The sequence below is a fragment of the Rattus norvegicus genome, chromosome 19 (genome assembly GCF_036323735.1).
Source record: "Rattus norvegicus strain BN/NHsdMcwi chromosome 19, GRCr8, whole genome shotgun sequence".
NCBI lineage: Eukaryota > Metazoa > Chordata > Mammalia > Rodentia > Muridae > Rattus > Rattus norvegicus.
In genome coordinates this window covers 34448281-34464599 of record NC_086037.1, presented here as the reverse complement: position 1 = coordinate 34464599, position 16319 = coordinate 34448281, and the positions used below count along the sequence as shown (strand labels likewise).

The 16319-nt window shown below is 50.1% G+C and overlaps 1 long non-coding RNA gene across 5 annotated transcripts; it reads right to left on the bottom strand.

Moving 5' to 3' along the window:
• Nucleotides 1-1823: 1823 nt before the first annotated feature.
• Nucleotides 1824-11162, bottom strand: LOC102557216 (uncharacterized). Of its 5 annotated transcripts, XR_010060121.1 has the most exons (4): nucleotides 11024-11162; nucleotides 4001-4189; nucleotides 3689-3896; nucleotides 1824-2839 (listed from the first exon to the last, which is right to left on the bottom strand). It is a non-coding gene; the product is annotated as an uncharacterized LOC102557216 (long non-coding RNA). The 5 variants fall into 5 exon arrangements; XR_005496814.2 differs by lacking the exon at nucleotides 1824-2839 and having other exon boundaries at nucleotides 3586-3896; XR_010060120.1 differs by lacking the exon at nucleotides 1824-2839 and having other exon boundaries at nucleotides 3586-3896; nucleotides 10961-11096.
• Between the last annotated feature and the right edge of the window lie 5157 nt (nucleotides 11163-16319).

Sequence of the window (16319 nt, the reverse complement as noted above, 5' to 3'; positions counted from 1 at the left end):
ACAGAGGCTGTCTAGGACAGCCGGGGATACACAGAAAAATTCTGTCTTGAAAAACATAAACAAACAAATAACAGAAACCACAAGATTGGTTACTATTTAAAAATAATATGAACCCGTGCATTAGCAAACACATGGTAGGAAGCTGTGACGGGGAGGAGCAGCATAGACACATAGTAACTTTTAAAACAAAGCAGGCCAGTGAACTGAGGCTGCATGCACAGGTCTCTGGGAGAGCAGCCTGTGCTCTTACCCAGGTAGACATTGCCTCCAGTCCCAGAAGTTAAAATGTTCCCAATGAGTTTGTTCCCTTAATTTTATCTTGTATGATTTTAAAGCATCACATCTTTCAAATACACAGGTACAGAGTTATCGTCTAACATCTGTCCAGGTTGGTCTCTCAGGTTTAACTTCTAATTCCATCAGGTTTGGATTCGCGCTCTGGGGTGGGACCTGCCATTTTCTTTAGTCTGAATGGAGGCCCACAAGTTATGTCTGCTCCCTCTAGCCTGCTTCCTCAGGTTTTCAGCCCAAGCCAATCAGCTACATGTTTTTTTTAACCCCCTACCATCTGTTTTAATAACTGCTATATCATACTCACAAATAATTTTTCCTTGTACATTTTTTCTTGGCCTTTCTCACATATTTCCTTTTAAAAGTAAATTTTAGCACCAGCCTGTTCAGTCGCACGCACGTGTGTGTGTGCCCGCGCGCACACACACACACACACACACACACACACACACACACACACACACACATCTTGAGGGGGTAGCGACTGGGGTGACATTGAATTTATGGCTTCATTCAAGGGCATCTGACATCTTTACAATATTGAGTGTTTCCATGCAGGCCCGTGGTCACACCTTTCATTTGCTCAGGCCTTCTTTTATGTCCCTCAGTAAAGTTTTATGATTTTCTTCACGTAGGTCCTGAGCATTTATTTCTCGGTAGGTTTATTCCTAGGTATTTTATTCGTCCTTTTGTCCTGGTTATTGTTTTCACTGTGAATGAGCCTGAAGGGTTCCTGGGATTGAACTTAAGACACCATTCCTTAGCTTGAGATGGAAAAAACAATGTCTCCATCACTTGCTTGTTGCTAAGCCTCCTGCCCTTTCCTTTCAGTGAACCAGTGGGTAAGATCAACTGCACAAATGGGTTCACTTTCTCTAGTGTGCAGTCCTTGGGTCTGACCTGGCTACCCCAGGCTACAATTTGGATACAGGGGTGGTGTCCATGGTACCAGTGGAAATTGGTGTGCACCGGCTCCTGATTTCTCTGCTAACTGCTCTGTCCACTGCTCCTCTGAACACAAGGCTGCTTTGGCCATCTCTACTTTCTCAGTAGCTCTGGTCATGGTCTCCTCACATTTCACCAACCCAACCTCACGTATTTCCTATCTTCCAGGAACCGTGGACAAAGTCAGTCTTTGGTTACCCAATGTAGGCATGCATTCATTTTTCCTTTTCAAACATGGCTTTTCTTTGGAGAAATTTGGAGCCGTGCTGATCGATGGGCACGCCTTGTTGTAGTATTGATCCAGTTCGTTTTCCTGCTAATTCTAGGGTGTGAGACATGTTTCGATGGCGATGCAGGGGCCAGCCAGCAAGGGAGGGAGGAGGGGAAGGTTCAGGAAACAGGTACCAATGGAGTTATTACGGGACTTGAGGAGCATGAGGGGTTAAGCTCAAGGTCAAAAGGTGGCTCTGACTCTGGATGGACCAGGGGAGAGGTCAAGGCAGACCACAGGTGTGGATGGGCTTGCGGGTTTGGCTGTGGGCAATCAGCATGTCCGCAGCCCTGTGCGCCCTCTGTATTGTATTGTTAGGGTTCTCCGGAGAAATGACTAATAGGACACTGCACACAGAGGGACGAGAGAGGATGCTTGTGATTATGGCAGCTGAGAAGTTTCATGACCAGCATCCTGCATTCTGAGACCCAGATCTCTGGGTCACTGACCTGCGGGTGAGATGATGTAAGCACTCCACTATGAATGGCATGATGCTGGAAGTGTGCATGCGTGTGCCTGTGTGCCTACATGTGTGTGTGTGTGTGTGTTTGTGTGCATGTGCATGTGCCTGTACTCATGCATGTGTGTGTGCCTCTGTGTGTGTGTGTGTGTGTGTGTGTTCGTGTGCGTGTGCCTGTGCCTGTGCCTCTGTGCCTGTGTACTGCTGTGTATCTGGTTCACTCCTTCCTAGTTAGAGAAACACACCATAGTCTTAAAATTGAGACAGAGAGAGATTGTCTTGGGGGAACACGTTGCCCTCTAGGTAGATAGATAGTGAAGACCTTTCTTCCATCACTTTGGTGCCCTCCCTCCACAGTCTTTGCATTTCTTAGTCCCCATCTCTCTCCCTTCCTCCCCCAGGTGAGGTCTGGGTGGCAGTCATCTACATGGGTTCCATCAGAAACCCAGATTTCGGAGTCTGGAAGGACACAGTGGTTTTCCTACTGCTGTTTTAGACTGTCCTTCTGTCCCCAGGGCATCCAGCTGCCACGTGGAAACCTCTTGGGGCGAGGTTCCCCTGCTGCACCAGCTGAGTTCACGGTCACTGGCAGAAGCCCACGTTCCTTGTTGGTTGCACACCCAGTGTTTTCTGGGGGGACGTAGAGCTACACCCAGTGGGTGAGCCAGGCGACCGCACCTCTTCTTGTCCCTGACAGACGGAGGTTCCGGTTGGGGTGTTCAGGCTTGGCCTGAGTACTCACCTCAGCAGGTGAGGAGTCTACCTTGGCATTCAAAGCCTTCCCCTCAGGAACTTTTCTTCGCCAGCCCCAAACTCCAGAGTTGATTTTTCCCGACGGCCCCTGAGTGCTGCTGTCGGAGTTTGCTCGACTCCTGGAAAGCAGGGGCTGTTCAAATAGAAGTCGGCTTGTTCGGCAAGTGGAGAAGCACTTCGAGTGGACCCGTCTGTCTGCAATTCCAGCTGCCTGGGCTGTGTCTGCAGTTTGTTTGCACCCTTCTCCTCCATGATGGGATACTTCAGAGGATCCCAAGCAGAAAACAGACTCGGGAGACTCGGAGGTAGCACGGTGGAGAACTTTAATATGTGGCTTACCCTCATCCCCACCCCCCCCCAAATTCTTCTCTTCCCCTTATTTAATTTTTTCCCCCAGAAAACTGTGTGATTTCATATGCTTTTCTCTGCATGTATTAAACAAATTGCACAGCTGAATAGCTGTTCTTAAAACCTGGACATTCACCAAAAAGAAGTTTGCCAGCACAGACAATTAAGCTTTCTTCTTTGAACAATGGCGTGACTGACTGGCACATTTGAAATGCGAGCGTGTTTTTTTTATTCCACTGTTCATCCTTCAAGCTGATAAACAGCAACAATGGGAAACAGCTGGGACAGGCAAACATTCGAGTTTGTATTTTCAAAGCAAGCGAAAGAAACCCGACAGCGTGGGCCAGATCCCGTCTTCCGCCTGAGGGCCAGCCGGCATTTGGGGAGGGAAAAAATACTATACATATTTCTAATCAAACATTACATATTTATTAATGTGCAGCTGGTGCATTGTATTCCGAGGGTAGCTGGGGGGGTCTCTCCCCCCACCCCCACGCCACCCGCCTCGCTCCTCTAACGTGTCTCGTCTGGTAGGCTGGCATTGTTCTACAACTGACATTACTTTATAAGAATCCAGAGAGCTGGGCACATTTAATACAAGTATAGAGACAGTTGCTCACCGAGAGGTTGTGTGACGTTGGTGCCATTTGAGCCTTAGTTTCTGTTTGGGGAGCTGATGGGTTGTCAGCAGAAGTGTCTTTAGGCAGGTACGCTCAGCATGCCACATATGGGGACACCCCCACCAGTACCTTCATGCCCTCCCCATTTGGCACACGGGGTCCTTTCTTTGGAGGCCACAGCTCCTGTCCTCCTGGCTGTATCTTCTTCCTAAGAATGAGCAGAAGATTTATTCTGATGCGCGTTGAGATTAAACTTGCTGTGCGCTCTGTCGGCGCAAGGGCTGGATCCGTTCATTAGGTGGGGAGGCCCACCTTGTCAATTTCCATCGAGCGCCAGAACGAGCGGCCACTTTATCATCGTTTGTCAGCAACCTGACAGGTTCTCCTCAGCTCCGACTCCTCCTGGGCCTGCTGTCATAACTTCATTGGCTTCATGGCGGCCACTGATCTCCCTTCGGTGACTGTCAAATGAGTCTACTTTGCCTTAATACTGGTAACACCCTAACCGGAAAAGACCAAAGGGACAAACTGTGAAACACCAGCCATGTTCTGTTCCTGTCAAACAGCCTCCACCTCTCTGGAAAGCCTCACCCCCCACCAGCTCTAAAAATCTACAAGGGAGGGAAGGGTCTCTTAGAGCTTTTGCCAAACCGCAGCCAAGACTTTTGCCTTCCTCCCCTCCTGGAAGTCCCTCCTCTTCCCCCCCAAAACAACTGAGTTTAGAGATGACTCTAAGCCAGGGAAAGGGGGACACATGAGTATTGGAACCACACTATAGCTGGATTTTCTAGAAGTTAAGTCCAGGTTTTTCCTCCCTGGTTTTTCCTCAAAATATATTTACGAATACCTTGGTCATACAGCTAGGCTCTTCCTTGACTCGATCATAACTCATATTAGCCCATTTGTTTCAGCCTATATTCTGCCACATGGCTGGTCACTGGTGTTCAGGCACCGTGTGTCCATCTCCTCACATCTTCCTGGGCTGGCCTCCCTTGCCTGGCTCTATCCCAGAATTCCTTCTGCCCTCCAGATGTCCCACCTTCTGTCTCCTGCCTAAGTCATAGGTAATAGGCTTTTTAAGTGATAGGTGATACAGCCGTACAGTATACAAGACATTCGCTCTATAGGCTCCCCCCACCCCCAGACCTCGGTTTCCCATGTGTTTAATGGAAGGAGCCAATGGGAACTAAAGACTCTCGTCTTGGTTCACATTGGGGCAGCCATGGGAATGGGTAAGAGGGCTGGGAAGGGATTGCCACCGGCTGGAGGGCGCACAGCTCCATGTGCAGCAGCCACGGCTTGTGGACAACCAACTGATAAAGAAGAGTTCTAAGTTTTTATTGTCAGTTGTTCTAATTTCTGTAACGGTTATCTCACTTTGGAAAAATAAAATGTCTGCTGGTTCCGTCATTCTGATGATGGTTGTTTGTACAGCCAGTATCCTTGGGTGTTTCACACAGGTCCCACTGGTAGGCTAGGGGCCAGGAGGTGTGTCCTGTTTTGTAGGTGAGGAGGTGGAAATAGAGAGGGAAACCAACCCAAGGCTATATTCGTAGCTGTGCAGGTAACTGGCTTCCAGGAACCTAGAAATTGTCAGACAGGAAAGCTTGGCCTTCATGGGAAATATGGCTTGTGCTCGAAGACAGGTCTCCTAGAAACATCTGAAACATGTCAGTGTTCTGCCTAGAAATAAATTGGTGCTACCCTGACTGAAAACTACACCTGATCTCTGGAATTTCCTTACTCTGTTGTCCTGAGTTCCAAACCCACAGGCTCTCGTCAAGGAAGGAGAAAACCATGAGGGTAACTGTTAACTGAGGGCAGAAGTAAGGGGGAGAGTTGGGGCTCCCCTCACCTCCACAGTAGTTTTCCTGAAGCCTACTGTCTGCCATAGGCTGTCAGGGCCATTGGAGGAAGTGAGGTGCCTTCTCCATTCCCCAGCGCAGTCCTTTAGCCTCTGGGTTGCCTGTTTATCCAAACCCGATAAGCTCCTCAATAAACATCGGTAGGAAAGATGTTTGTTAGATGAAACATCCCAACATAGGGTGTTTTGAAGAAAGGTTTATTTTCTCTTTGGCCTCCACTATGTTGCTGTTATTGCTGTCACCCTCCCCCTTTCCCCGCCAGCAATGTGCTCACACAAACCATCCCCTCCCACCAGCTCTCACAAACCGACACTTATACTGAGTTTAACACCTGTCACTCTATACACGTGCCCACACACGGCCCAACACACATTGGTGGAATCCTCTTTTGGGTCCCTGGCCCCTGACCATCCAAATTCACACCAACAGTCTCAGGCTGTGGAGGGGCTGGGGAGCAGGGGGTCAGGGGGTGGCGGTGAGTATGACAGGTGTGAACGACCTGAGCGGGGCCACTCACTACTGTCCCTCATCTGGCTTGGGATGCCACATGCTTTCATGAGGCTCCTGTGCTGTGCACACACTGACCCGCGGGTCAGTTTACATTGTACACACTTATACGTGGCTGGAGTGGTACATGGCTCGCCGTGCACACCAGGACGGAAATCACAAGATTCAGACACTCCTGTCTGGCGGGAACTCATGGCCGCATCATCAAATGCCCCTGAGTCTGCCCAGGTTGGGAAGTGAAGAGTGAACCAGGACCTGCAGCTGTTTCCATGTGGCTGACACACCAGGAGGTTGTAGGCAATGCTCACTGGTCACCAGAACTCTCAGCTGTGCATGTGCAGTCCGTCGGGGAAAAGCTGACCCTGGCTTGCAGGTACACAGAGGAAGAACTAGTTCTCTGCTCCTGTCAGCTACACAGCCCGTCCTGGGGATGAGTGTGCCTGCTGAAAAGCACGGCTACCGACCGTTACCAAGAGTTCAGTTAAAAGTAACTGATAGTTCTGTGTGTGCCCCATCAATGTGACAGAAGAAGCCCTCCTTCCCCACCGCTTACCAACACCCTCTGCTGGTTTGTGCTGGATAGTCAACAGTAGCAGGAAGGAGGGGCAGTCTTGCCTTCCTGAGAGCCCTGATCCAAAGGCACCTAAAAGCCTCTTGGAGCTTCGGGGGACTTCACTTCTTTGGGGGAAGCCTTGGCAGTTCAGTCTTGTGGAATGGGGCCTATTGTGTATTTTATTCTGGGTGCACACTGTGGACCAAGGAGACAAGCCCGCACCAGGGGGCTTCTCATAGTTTCTCCACCTGACAGTGACCAAAAGTTGCTATCTTTAAAATCCAGGTCTGTTTCTCAGGTAACATAGCAGAGAAGTGGGCTCGATCTTTAGTTTGGAATGGTTGGGTACTACGTCCTAAACACCGCCTGCCCCTGCCCACCTCAGAAAATACCCACCTGCTACACTTCCGAGTTCCACACAGGAACCTGCTTTCTAGGGTTTACTTACCGCTTTTCTTATTTGCAGGTTCTTAAGGCTGGTGGCAGGGGACACTCGGGTTACCGGTTTGGCCAGCCTATTGCTCTCAGGCCCTAAAACCAAAGCATCCCTCTTGGGTTCAAGGAGGGAAAGTCTAGACTTTCAGGGAAGGAGGGAGTTGGACATGGGCCTGAGCCCACTGTCCCTGCTCAAGGTCATCAGCGTCACAGCAGCCTCTGCCGGGCCGGAAGCAGAAGCTGGCCGCAGATAAGGGTCTGCTGTGGCTGTAGAGGGACCTGCATTATCAGAACTTCCTTAAGCCAGGATGAATATGTAAATCTTTCCCACAGTCTCCTGCGTTACAGGCGAGAGGACTTCCTCCTTCCACCGCAATTCCGAGGGTAAAATTGATTAATATTTGTTTTCAAAATGACATGCAGTGATGTATGAGCCCTTTTACAACTTAAATGAATACTTTAAAGAGATGAATGGTCTCTACAGAGGGTGTTAAAGTTCAAACCCAGGGAATTTGCATATTTATATTACAGCCAACTGATAGTAATTGTGGGACCAGTCTGTAATGCCGTTCGTTTGTCATTTTCAGCGAGATTTGCTTCTGCTGGGGACCTCATTAAGTCCCCAAGCCTCAGCCCCTCCTGCTGGCGGGACCTGAGCCTGTGGACAGGGCACAGTCCTGCCTATTGGTCAGGAACCTAGAAATTGGAAGCTTACTTGGGAATGCCTTGAGACCGTTGGGTTGCAAAGTCTTTTCAAGGCATTCAGGATCCCAAGGCTTCCCCGTATGTCCAAGGTTAGGCTTCCAGCTAGGAGTAACCTGGGCATGAAAGGTGCAGGCTAGCTCCTTTCTTTGAGAGGTGTCCACAGAAGCAGAGATGAGAAGAAAGAGCAGCTGGGGTGCAACCCTGTCCGAACACCTGGCGTGTTCTGTGTGTCACTGGCTGAGGGCTGCTCCCTGGGGTGCTAATGCCCAGTACCCTAAGAACTAGCTTCAAAAGACTCCAAGAAGGTGGCAGGTGTTGCCGTTGAGCCCCATGGCCCATCCCTCAAAGGGGAGTTTGTGAGGGGAGACCAGCTCTCTTAGCACATGCTCGCACATACAGAGAGATCCGGAGGCAGACAGTCTTTATTGGTAGATTAGCTTTGCTTTTTCATAGGCTAGAAGAATTCCTAGGGCTGAAGAGATGGCTCAGCGGTTCCTGCAGAAGAACACAGCAGTTCACAACAACCTGTACCCCCAATTCGTGGTATACAGACAAGCGAGTTAGGAAGGCCCTGGAGGCAGTCTAAAAATGAGAATTAAAAAGAGCAGAAGTTACTTCTCCCATGCACTCTGCCCCGCAGCCCTTGGTTGCAGGCATGCACACAGAGATGCAGACCCTTTTGGTTTTCTAGATTAGTTGCCAAATTGGCCCCAGTTCCTTGCTTGGTCCTCATCTGCTGCAGGGCGATATGATGCTCAGGGTCTCCCAGAGAACCGGAGCCTGATGCTGCCTTACTTCTTGAACTTGAGAGTTGCCTTGGCAAATTCTCTCGTGGAATTTTGTGTGCCAGGAGGATAACCCTAGACTAGCTTGCTGGAGGAGGGGAGGCCACTCAGCAGTGGACAGCCAAGGGGGTTCTGGCCAAGCTCCTGGAAGGGAACCAGGTGAGACTAGGGAAGCCATTAGCCACTGTAACAGCCATCTACGGATGTATCAAATGTATGGTGGAGTCATAGGGCCTGGCTTAGATTAGAACTTCTCATCTGACTTGTAGACTTGCCTACCACAGTAAGTCATTTAGATAAGCCACCAGATTTGTTTGTTACATATTGTTGTGGCAATAGGTAATTGATAAATGACTCAGCCTAGACTGTTTACAGATGAACAAATGTAAGGAGGCCCCCAATTAAACGATTTCATTTTTATAAGTTGCCTTGGCCATGGTCTTTTGTCACAACGATAGAGAAGTAACTAAGGCCTGACCACACATCCATGTGTTTGTACCAAGCTGCCCCAGACCCCTCTGGAATGGTGAGTTGACAAGGGATTGATTTTACAGAGGCAATGTGCTGTGACCACACTACCTGCAGGGGTTGGGGGTGCTTCCTGCTCAGGGAGAGTGGGGTAGCCCTGAAGGCTGGGTGAGGTAGGGACTTCAATAAGCACTCTTGCTAACAGAGACGCTGGTGGGAAGCAGGAAGAAAAGGCAGGATGGAGCAGAACCAAGGTCATTTTGTAGAGGAAGAAGAAGCTACGACAGGTGACCCCCCTCCACACATACCCAGGATAATCTGGACAGGATATGGCTACCCATACATCAAGAGGAGGCCAGTGGGTAAGGACCGTTCACGCCACCAGCTGAGTGACTCTGACACACAGGAGCAGGACAGAAGGCAGGTGGTGTGTTCTGAGAGGAAATCAGGGAAGCGAGGTTTTCGGCTGTGTGAAGTGGCAGGAATTGAACAGCAGGAATCAGAATGGGTCTTGACTGACCACATCTGAGTTATCTCTGCAGGGATGCACATGGCTCCTGGGTGGTCCTTCACCCACAAGCTTCAGGGAAAACCTGCGGATAGGACTTTCTCTTCCCTTCCACTCAGTGTGATGGCCCCAGGCCTGGAAAACTGTCACAGACAGAGCTGCTGTCTCATCCTGGGTCCAGCCATGCACAGCCACTTGTCTCTGGGAACACCTGTACGGTTGTTACCTGAATTAAATAAGCGAGCTCACATACTATTGAGGGGTAGTGCCTGCAGAGGTGTTTCTGATAGGTATTAATGCATTTTGCTAAATATTTATGTCTTCCTGCTTGGAAGATTGATGATTGAATGTACCTTCAGCTCCCCCGGAGACCCCCAGCTTCAGGTGGAGCAGATAACTATTGAGCCTGTCCCCCAAAACCTTATTTGTAGAAACCATAGAGTCACTTCCTCACTGGGTTATTCAGCTGCAGGAGAGAGATATCCTCCAGCTGCCCTTCTTTCTGGCATAGCGACTGACCTCTGACTTCTCAGGCAGCGGCTGCTTTCTATGCTTGGGTGTTTACATAACTAATAAGGAGAGTTCCTTCCTCCCCTGCTTCCAGTGTCAGCCCGCAGGAGCTGTGGCATAAGCAAAGAGTTGTTTTAAGTCACCGAGATGGGGACTTGTCATTTACAGCGGCAACTGGCCCATCCTACCTAACGTGGCGCTACGTGACTTCAGACGGTATTATTCTTAATGTCTTTGCAATCATTTCTTCTGCCCATCTCACTCAGAAACTTGTGGGAATGTTTCTATAATCATACCCAGGACCACGCACATGCTAAGCACATGAACTTCCACTGAACGACACCCAGCCTCCCACTTCTAGTGAACTGAAGATTCGCTAATGTACAGCTGAAGATTGGTTAGGGCTCTACCTCCCATTTCCCTCCCTTCTCCCAGCACTGTACTTTAGTCCCTTGAGACAGTCCCTCACCAAATCTAGACCTGGTTGTCCTTCGGTTAGGCTGGCAGCCAACAGGACCCAGAGATCATCTTCCTGTGTCCATCCCCACCCCACTCCACCCCTCCCCCTCCCCACCCCACCCCTAACCATACTCCCTTCCCCTCCCCCACCTCCTCCCGACCCCATCCCTCTCCCATCCCCACCCTGCCCCCACCCCTCCCCCTCCTCCTCCCCATACCCATCCCCAGCTCCAGCTCCAGCTCCAGTCCCAGCCCCATCCCCATCCCCAGCCCCAGCCCCAGCCCCAGCCCCAGATCCATCCCCAGCTCCAGCTCCAGCTCCAGCCCCAGCCCCAGCCCTAGCTCCATCTCCATCCCCATCCCCATCCCCATCCCCAGCCCCAGCCCCAGCCCCAGCCCCAGCCCCAGCCCCAGCCCCAGCCCCAGCCCCAGCCCCAGCCCCAGCCCTGGGTACAGGTTTGCCAGAGCAGGACCCACCTAATGATTCTTATAGGTCTGGGATGCCAAACTCCGATTCTAATGCTTGCACAGCGCTCTCACCTGCTTTCTCCTGCATGGGTCTCCCGCACTGTAACCCTGGGGTCTCAGATCCGGGAGAGCTGCAGAGTCGATGCTGGCTGGCTTGCTGGCTCGATCAATGGCCTGGCCGTTTAGTGCCACTGGAGAAATCCCAGTTGCGAGTGTCCTTAAGTGGTTTGAGTTTGATTTCAGCATTCGTAATTGCACAAACGATATTGTAGCAACAACCATAAAAATAGAGGCAGGAAAAACTCCAGCTAATTACACTTCCTCTAAAATTAAGGCCATGTCCACGCTTTCTGCATCTGTCTCCATGGGGGGATGGGGTGGGGGTGGGGGTGTTGCAAGCGCTCTCAGCCAATGTTTTATTTATACTGTTCTTTACTTCGCTTAAAATGCTCCCGGGGGGGGGGGGCACGTTTCTATTAAATGTATGAGACCTTTGCTTTACAGGCCGTGTACACTTCCGTTCACAGCCTCATGGCTCCAAGTATGTGGACAATAGGATGTGCTTTGCTGTTTTGGTCAAAACAGTTATGGGTTTCTTTGTTCACTGGGGGCGTCTCCTCTCCTTACTCTTGGCACTTGCAATAGGGAGGGCTCTCAGACTCCCAGTAGGAACACAGCATTCTGATCTATCTGTCACCTCCCCTCCCCCATCTGCATACAGTGAAGAGAACTCCACCCATGGTGGTTGAATGAGATGACCCCCAAAGTCTCAGGCATTTGAGACCCAGTTGCCGGGTGGTTGGAGCAGATTAGGAGTTGTGGTCTTGCTGGAGGAATTATGTCCCTGGTTGCGGCAGGCGCTGAGATTTCAAAAGACTAGGGCCATTTTGAGCTATCGTTCTCTGCTTCCTGTGTGTGGTTCTAAATGTGAGCTGCTGCTCCAGTTCCCTGCCACCCGCCACTTCCACTTTGCCACCATGAACCCTAACCCTCTAGAGACGTAAGTCCCAAATAAACCCTCCCTTCTATTAACCCATCATGGCGTCTTGACACCATAAGAGAAAAGTAAATAAGACTGTCAGGTAAATGGCAGCTTCCATGACTGTCTTAGTAGGGCTACTATTGTTGTGATAACTACTGTGGCGAAAGCAACTTGGAGAGGAAAGGATTTATTTGGCTTACACTTCTATATCACAGCTCCTAGGAAGGAAGTCAGGACAGGAACTCACACAGAGTAGGAACCAAAGGCAGGAACTGATGCAGAGGCCCTGGTGGGGTGCCGTATATGACTTGCTTCTCCTGGTTTGCCCAGCCTGCTTTCTTGCAACACCAGTCCAGGGGTGGCACCACCCACAGTGGGCTAGCCCATTCCACATCAATGAAGAGAACGCGTTGCTGCCTTGCTCAAAGAAAGCGAATTCATTTTCTCCATGGAGACTCCTTATTCCTGCATATGTCTGGGTTTGTGTCGGGGCAACAGACCGTGGCCATCAGTCACTAAACAACATGGCTGCAGTAGGTTCTGCCACATGAAGCTTGGTCTGAGGTTGTCTTTGTCACTCGTGCCTTGTTTGAACGTGGGCTCCGTGTCCTGCCTTGTGGCCATTGCAGAGGCAGCCTGTGATTGGCTCTGCCTTGTGGCCATTGCAGAGGCAGCCTGTGATTGGCTCTGCCTTGTGGCCATTGCAGAGGCAGCCTGTGATTGGCTCTTCCTTGCTCTTCCTTGCTCTGCTGGGATGGACACCTGATGTTTACATCAGCCCATGCCCCTCACTTCCGCCTTCCTCCTTGTTGCACACCAGCACTGGGACATTTGTCTGTCCCAGTGGGCAGGCCTTCCAACTTTCCATGAAAGTGTTCCTATCTGCATAAATGGCTAGGGAACACAGGGACAGATGATCGTGGGCTCCGCCGGAACTCATGCTGGTCCCCTGTCGCTGGGAGATGCAGGAGGCCTCTGTGCACTTTGCTCCATGACCACTTCTGTGGTGTTTGCCATTTGCTCCAGTAGATTGTGACACACAAGCTCGGCTGTAAGTTCAGAGCACAGTGCATCTCAGGGATGTGCGTGGTCTGTGTCCATCATATATGTGAGCACTCTGGATTTAGGGCCTGGGTCCCTCCTGCTGTGTCACAGCACCCAGCACAAGGCCTGGCCTAGAGTGTACGCTTGATGACTGCTGAATGGATCACAGATGGTTAAAGGAGGGTGGCCAGAAAGAGTGGGGGTCTTGCATGAGGTTTTGCCAGGTAGAGCCTGTGGAAGGGAGAGGGAAAATGAGGAGAGAGAGTGAGGATCTGAGGGCAGGGCTTTGTTCAACTCACTCTGTGTGTGTGTGTGCACACATGTGTACGTGTGTGTGCATGTGCACGAGTGTGAGTGCATGTGTGTATATGTGTGTGTGCACGAGTGTATGTACGTGTGTGTGCGTGTGTGTATGAGTGAGTGTGTGTGCATGTGTATGTGCACGAGTGTGTGTGTGCATGCACAAGTGTGTATGTACACAAGAGTGTGTGTGTGCCTGTGTGTGTATGTGTGTGTGCACGAGTGTGTGTGTGCACGAGTGTGTGCACGGATGTGTGCATGAGTGTGCGCGTGTATATCTTGGTTACAGTAGCACTTGGAAGTATATGGAGAGGGTACTCATTTATTCATTCATTTACTTCACTCACTGAATGGGTATAATTGGGTGACTTATATGGACCTGGCTTTGTGCTAGACACAAACCCCAGCCCACCTACAGCTACATTCTAGTGTGGAGGTGTCAATACCCACATTGTCTTCTAGTGTGTTGAGCGGCAAGAAGTTGTTTGTGGAAGGGAGGTGGGTGCCAACGTGACTACGTTGAGCCTGCGAGTCTTGTTTTTACACTCTGCCAAGAGGACCTCTCTCTTCCACATTGGACCCTTGGACCCACCCTCTTGAGACACTCATTCTGAAGAGGTTTTCAGAGCTAAGATGTTCCTAAGTTGGTGTTCACCACAGCCCCACACAGCCTGTTCCCAGTGGTGATCTATAGTCACAGATACAGCAGCCAACACGTGCAGCATCCTCTGACCTTCGAGGAATTTGTATTAACAACTGCACCGTTCCATTTGCCTTCTGATAGGCATCTCCTGATTGCACTCAGTATCTTGTCACTGAACAAGTATGCGACAAGCACTTGCGGCTTTTCTTTACTCGATGATGCATTTCTGGAAGACGGTGCCATTTAAAAAATCACATAAATCTGAAATGCTTTCCAGGTCACCCCAGTTAGAGCAAGAACTCTCATCTTCCACATCTTGGCAGCCATTACAACTTTCACCAGTCTGAGGGATAAAAACGATATTCCGCTATTATCCCAATTCGCATGGCCTAATCTTGAATATTGTTTATCTATGTTTATTGATGTTTTCAATTCATTCTTCTGCAGATGAATTTAGTCATGTTCTTAACTCACCAGTAGAACTTCCATCCCTATTGTGTGGATTTTCCTGGGAATATTCGAGCAAGGCTGTATGCACCCCCAGATAGAGGACTGGCAAGAGATCAAAGAAACAAGTGTACCCAAGTTCAGGAATATAGGTGAGGAGTGACTCACAGGAACATGGATGACTTAAAAAAACAGATTTTGCTTGGAAAGCCAACCCTGGTGTGAGTGGGGACTCACGCAAGCCCAGTCCTGGAGTTTGATGCACTGACCACAGGTAGTTCCGTTGGTGTGCCCCTCTCTCCCAGCAAATGTGCACCGTTTATATAGCCTCGGGGAAAGACTTGGTAACTCTCTGGCTTCCCTACTTTGTGAGTTTTATTCCTGAGCCTTGTATATTCCTTAGCCTCCTGAGACTCTGAGCCTCCTTTCTCAGCTCAGGAGGGGACATTTCAACCGAGAGGTGGCGGCTGGCTCTACAACCATGTGTCTTGCTGTCACAGGGCTTTCCCTAGCCTTCCTAATGTTTGCCAGTGTCTGTTTCCAGGACGAATATTTATCACGTTCCTGATTCACCAGCTCAGTCTATGAAGTGGGTTTTTATTTATAAATAAAAAATGCAGAAAACTTGAACACTCCCGAGCTGGTAAAGTGGATGCATGGTAGAGCTGGCTCGGCGTTCCCTCCGGTGCAGGCCAGCCCACGTTTATGACCACCGGGCATTTAGTGAGAGAGGAATGGAAGTGTCTGCTGAGCCTCAGAAACATACATGCAAGGCACCTGAGCCTGGGAGAGGAATGCAGGGCTGCTCAGTGTGGGCTCGTTGGAAAGGGCTGTCCCTTTAGGGACCACAAATGCTGCCTGGGGTTGGTCAAGGGGCTCTGCTGACTCCAAGACAAACTCCCAGTGTGAAGTCTGGGCAGTGCTCTCCTTTCCACCATTCATCCTCAGGCCCTGCAGCCACAGCTTAGAGCCTGATAGAAGTGGAACGGAGCTGGGTTTGTTCTTCTGTTCCTGGCTTGTTTAACTTGCACACATCAGACTTTACTCTTCTAAAAGGCCGAGTAGTATTCGGCTGTGTCATGTTTTAAAAGCCCATTCAGCAGCCAGAGTGGCTTCCACCTTGTGGCCACTGTGCTTACTGCAACTGTTCAGGTCCTACTTTCAGTTCTTTGGGGTTTGGACCCAGACGCAGAATTGTTGGATCATTATGGACAAGGGTTCGCATTCGCTGTTTTCTGAGAGTAGCCACGGTAGTGAATCTGGTGTGGTATGTCGGACGTGACAGCATAGGCTTTAACGTTCTCGTGCATGTTTTAAGTGTTGGGGCTGGAGAGATGGCTCAGCAGTTAAGAGCACTGACTGCTCTTCCTGAGGTCCTGAGTTCAAATCCCAGCAACCACATGGTGGCTCACGACCATCTGTATTGGGGGAATCAATGCCCTCTTCTGGTGTGTCTGAGGACAGCAACAGTGTACTCACATACATGAAATATATATATATATATATATATATATATATATATATATATATATATATATATATAAAGACGCAATGTAATGGGGTGAGATATGGTAGAATGTTGAGACTGGGCCACCTGGATCGTCCCAGTTGCTCTCTCAAGCTCCCAACCCCGAGGAAATGCTCTGTCACATGGTGCAAGGGAACCACAGATCTAAGGACTGAGGTGAGGAGAACAGGGCGTTAACCCTGCATAGGTCCAGACTCATTCGCTGCTCAAGCATACGTCTGCTGGGTGGTGCTGGCCTTGGCTGAGCTGGAAACAGTTGCTGGGACACACGTGGGGTTTTGCTCCTTTTGGGATTCTTCACGGCAGCCAGAACTCCACAGGAGCAAAGTGGGCTGGGGTGAGCAAAGGCTGGACTGTCCTGAGCTCTTCAGAGTCACAGAACATCCTTCTCTCAGTGAGCTTCAAGGGAGACTGAGGAACAAAC